Here is a 5,559-nt window from a genome sequence, read left to right as displayed (position 1 = left end):
TGGCGATTTTCCGGATGGTCCCAGTGCTTTAATGTAGCTTTCTCGCGCATACGTCTTTAGAGAAGGCAGTTGGCGCCCGCTCTTGAAAAGAGAATCGTAGGCAATGGCTCTGAGTCGTCGGAGCCTTCTTCGCTTCGGCATCGGTGAGATCGTTGCCCTATAAACCACAGTGATTGAGAATTCATTTAGCCTATCACCAAACACAACATTTACAATAACGTTCCACCAAGATCATAAGAAGCCAACAAACAAAGACACTGAGGACAACACAGGGCAAATTACTTGTACTTACTAGCTAATTGAAATAAAGAAATTATAAATTAATGGAATTGAAAGTGGATGAAAAAACAATTTGCCGCAGCTTGGGAACGATCGCAAGTCTTCGCATTAAGAGTGCGATGCTCTACCAATTGAGCTACCGCGGCGCCGTCTTCCCATGCATCCACCTTCTGGGATATTTGTGTGTTACCACTAGAAATAACCCTGGGAGTGTTAGCCAGCGCCACCACTCACAAACCTTGGCGGAGGATGTGGAACATCCTTTCTACCGCAGGCGTCACGAGTACGTGATCTTTCTGGGTAAAGACAACTTGTCAATAAACCCACGCATGCTACCTGAAGTCATCAATGTTCCCGGATTCGAGGGCCTCGTTATATACTAAACGAGAAGAAAGGGAATTAACCGAGGGGTCAGATGTTTATTAGTCATATCATAAGAAGCGGACAAGCAATGACACCAAGGAAAACACAGGGGAAATGACTTATGCTTACTTTCATTACTTTCATTTCCATTAATTTATCATTTCTTTGATTCACTTAGTAAGTACAAGTAGTTTCCCCTATGTTTTCCTTGGTGTCTGTTTGTTGGCTTCTTATGATATGATCAATAAAAATCGGGCAACTCGGTTAACCCCCTTTCTTCTCGTTTATTACACCAAGATAACACTTAGAAAACCGAAAATACAGAGCGGCAGTGCCAGTTTTCTGCTTAAGTTTGGAGTTTTGTTTACACGTCACACATAACTTCACAGAAAAAAACATTACGATGTGCTTTGTTCTTTCCCAATGTATTTCCAGCCTTTGTCAGAGTAACATATGTATAAGTTCGGGTTTGCTTTTAACATGTTTTACATGATGGTGTTCGCATTACTGACAACAACAATAGTCCAAGTATGACAGCGTAAAATATATATACCACAGTAAAAGTTCATAAATATAGTGGTCTGATGAGTCACATATAAATAAAACTTGTACACACTCCGCAAACTCCTACAAATGCACCGTGAATTAACAACATGCTTGAAAAAGCAACAAATACTTGAGAGTGAGTGAACACTTTATTCAATATGTCCGGCGATTCGGGCGGGGCGGGGCCATAAGCACCCCAGTATAGGTGACGGCCCCGAGTCCTTGGACCCGGACGGCTTCCTCGGCGTGCCGGACGGCCCACAGTTGACACCAAAAAAATTATGGGGTTTTACGTGCCAAAACCAGGATCTGATTATGAGGCACACCGTATTGTGGGACTCCCGATTAACTTTGGCCATCTGGTGTTCTTTAATCTATCCCTAAATCTAAATACACGGGTGTTTTCACATTTCGGCCCCATCAAAACACGGCCGCCGTGGCCGGGATTTGATCCCCCGACCTCGTGCTTAGCAGCGCAACACCAAATCCACTATACGCAACCACGGTGGATATTTCAGACACGCACTGTACTCGAACTGTTACCCTTGGCACGAATCAAGTGAAACATGGTGCTGCCCATGCTGCCGCGCTGCGCGCAACGCAGAGACCAGACGCTCGTTCACAATACCTTACAATGCCAGCTATAGGCGGCCACATTAGAAACATGTAAAAGGACACAAATATAAAATTAGCGCAGCCCCATAGTACTGCCAGATTGCGAGCGATATATTCGGTTCAGTTGACGCGAACATCGAGAGGATATACGAGTGCAGCTTTTTATGGCACGTGTACATCCAAAGTGGACACAATATATATATATATATATATATATATATATATATATATATATATATATATATATATATATATATATATATATATATATATATATATAGAGAGAGAGAGAGAGAGAGAGAGAGAGAGAAAGCAATATGTGCAGTTCCTGAAGTCGACGGAACTCAGCCGCTGTAGTCTCAACGTATAATATATATATATATATATATATATATATATATATATATATATATATATATATTCTATTTCAGATGAGAAAACCATGATATCATTGTGAGGCACGCCATAGTGGGAGGCTCCGGGTGTTGACTTTGACCACCTGAGTTTCTTAACGTGCTTCGAATGCACAGTACACGGCTTTTTGGAAACAATATTATGTATACAGGGTACTTCAGCGAACACTTTCGAAAACTTTTAGAAATTGCCTGTGCCAGATAGCACAATTCTACTCTATGAGGTGGTCTACTTGAAGAGGCGGACATCACTAATTGTCCAAAAAATTGAATTGCATGGTCAACTAATTACTAAAAGTTTAACAATTAAGTTTTTAACTATTTACCTAGCTTGTGGCACATATTGCAATTTACAAATTCCAGCGGGTGTGACTGCAAAGCATAACCATTTGAAAGTAATTGTGCGGATGACACCATTTACGAGATATGCGCTGTCAAACTTCTGGTAAAAATGCACTATCGTTCCACTTACATTCCTAACAAAACACCGTTTCATGCACTGAACAACATAAGTAAGTGCAACGCCAATGCATTTCACCGCGATGTTCGGGAATTAACATCTCGAAACTAGTGTCATCTTCAGAATTCGTTCCAAGTGTATGCGCCTTGCGAACTGCCCGGCTAGAATGTGTAAATTGCAAATCCGCCATAAGGTAATTAGTTGACAACTTAATTAGTGAATTTTCATAATTAGTTGATTATGCATTTGAACTTCTTGTGCAAGTAATGTCCGCCTCTTCGAGTAGACTAGCCCGTGACTAGAATTGTGCTTTGTGCCATAGGCAATTTTGAAATATTTTTGAAAGTGCTCGCTGCAACGCCTGGTATAGAAAGCACAATTTCAGTCCATGAACTTCATTACTAGTAAAGGCGGACATTACTTCTGCGAAAAATTAAAATACGTAATTGACTATTTAACAAAATTTCGCTAATTACGTCTTTTTACGAATTACATATTATGGCACATATTGAAATTTACGAGTTGCAGCCGGTGAGCTTGCCAGGTATTCGGACTTCGAACGAATTCTGAGGATGGCCCCGGTTTCGTGATAAACGTAGTAAAACTTGCGGTAAGAATTTACTTATTTATTTATTTATTTATTTATTTATTTATTTATTTATTTATTTATTTATTTAACCATACTGCAGGCCAATTCTTTGGCCCTAGCAGGAGGGGCATTTTCGGAATGACAAGCAATAAATAACAGCAATAAACTCGCATACAGCAAAAGGGGCAAAAGCAACAACGCTAACACAATGGAGAAGCAATTTTCAACAACAAAAAAAAAAAACCAAAACAGACAGAACAGAACTAAACCAGCAGCAAATACGTACATTTATACAATTGCAAGAATCTATTGCTCACAAAAGACACGTTCCAGTTCTGCCGAAAAGTCTTCAGCCTTGATAACACTCTGCGGCAACTCATTCCACTCTTTAACTGTTCTAGGGAAAAAAACTGTATTTGTAGAAATTAGTTTTCGCAAAAATAGGCCTCAGTGAGTGTTCCGCTGTGTGCCTTGTTTTCCTAGTAGCAGCAAGTTGAACATAACTTGGTTCAGATATTGTAAAATATTCAGGTTCATAAAATTGTAAAGTAACAAAAGTCGGTTTATTTTTCTACGTATCTCCAATGTTGTAATAATGTCATTACGTTTCATCAGTGGCGACGGTGAATCCGTCCTTCTATATTTTCCGAATATAAACCGTACAGCCTTTCTTTGAACACCCTCAAGTTTTATTATATCTTTCTTAACGTATGGGCCCCACAGCGCAGACGCATACTCTTAACTTCGACCTAACACATGCGTTGCATGTAAGCTAGAAGCCGAACACTTACAGGAGCATTTCTAAGTTTCCTCTTAAGAAAACATAGCTTTTGAAAAGCTGAAGCCCAGATATCTGAAATGTGCACACCCCGTGAAAGATTACTGGTAAGAGTTACCCCTAGGTAATTATATTTATCAACCTCCTTTATAGTGCTGCCGTTAATGTGGTAAGTGAAGGTACTCGGACATTTTTTCCTTGTTACACGTAGAAGAATAGTTTTTTCCCTATTCAGTTCCATGCCCCAGTTCTCGCACCAGTCATGAATTACCAGAACAGTTGCTTGTAAACAGACGTGGTTATTTACATTCGAGATTTTTTTAAAAACCACACAAACATCAGCAAATAATCTTACTGAGACATCCTTTGGTATTACCTCCGTTAAATCATTTATATAAATTAAAAACAACAATGGCCCTAACACACTCCCCTGTGGAACCCCCGAGGTAACTGGCAGCACACTGGAACGAAAATTCTGCACTTGTACAAACTGTTGCCTTGTTGCATGTTGCCTAAGTTGTTGTTCAACTTACATTTCTTTAACAAAATGAGATTGTATGCATTGAAGCACAAATGTTACTGTGATGGCAATGTATTTGGTCACAGAATTCGGAAATGAATATCTTAAAAGTGGTGTCATCTTGAAAAAAAATTAATTACGTGGTTTTACTTGCCAAAACCACAATCTGACTATGAAGCACGCCTTAGTGGGGGACTCCAGAAGAACTCGGACCACCTGGGGTTCTTTAACGTGCACCTAAATATAAGTACCCGGGGTTTTTCGCATTTCGCCCCCATGCAGGGAAGGTGTCAATTTGACAATTGGTTCCATGGATGCTTAAGCCTTGCAAACTTACAACTCGGAAATTGTAATACATGCCGCAACAATTAATTCGTAATTGGTAAAGTAAGTACTGAAGTAATTAGTTAAAAATAATTATATACATTCTGTTCATTCGTCGATTACGCATTTTCATTCGTGGTGCCAGTTCATGTAGTTCAAAGAGATTTGAATTGTACTATAAGCCACAGGTGATTTATTTTTTAATTCTGTGTATATTCTAAAAGAAAGAAATACACCCAGTACATTCTTTGATTGAAGCTTTTGCATTTTTTATCGTTTGGTGCCCATCTATCAACTAAGAGAAGAGCAGTGCCGTCTACAGACGCCAACATTTACATGCGCACAAATACAAAAATAATTATTGACAAAAAATAATTTTCGTATACGAAAATTATTGTCAATCGAAAATTTGTCTATAGACAAAAGTACTCGGACCACGGCTACATGCATCGCAAGCTCTGAAAGCGATACGTGTAGTTCTTGAAGTCGACTGAACTGAGTGAGCGACTATAGTTTCCACATTGTTTGGATCGCACCGATGGTACGACCTGTTGGGAACTCGGCGCTGACGCCCGTGGTTGTACCTGGGTCGCAAGCCCCAAGGGTAGCGTTGGCCTGGCGGCCTGGGGTACAACTCGAAGCATCCGAAGGTCCCGGCAAAGCATGAGTCGA

The 5,559-nt window shown here is 40.0% G+C and overlaps 1 non-coding gene across 1 annotated transcript; it reads right to left on the bottom strand.

Moving 5' to 3' along the window:
* Positions 1 to 353: 353 nt before the first annotated feature.
* Positions 354 to 425, bottom strand: TRNAK-CUU (transfer RNA lysine (anticodon CUU)). The gene has a single exon. It is a non-coding gene; the product is annotated as a tRNA-Lys (tRNA).
* Between the last annotated feature and the right edge of the window lie 5,134 nt (positions 426 to 5,559).

Source organism: Dermacentor variabilis, unplaced genomic scaffold, assembly GCF_050947875.1.
Source record: "Dermacentor variabilis isolate Ectoservices unplaced genomic scaffold, ASM5094787v1 scaffold_12, whole genome shotgun sequence".
NCBI lineage: Eukaryota > Metazoa > Arthropoda > Arachnida > Ixodida > Ixodidae > Dermacentor > Dermacentor variabilis.
Note: the sequence above shows the minus strand (reverse complement) of the source record. Positions and strands in the feature narration are given on the sequence as shown.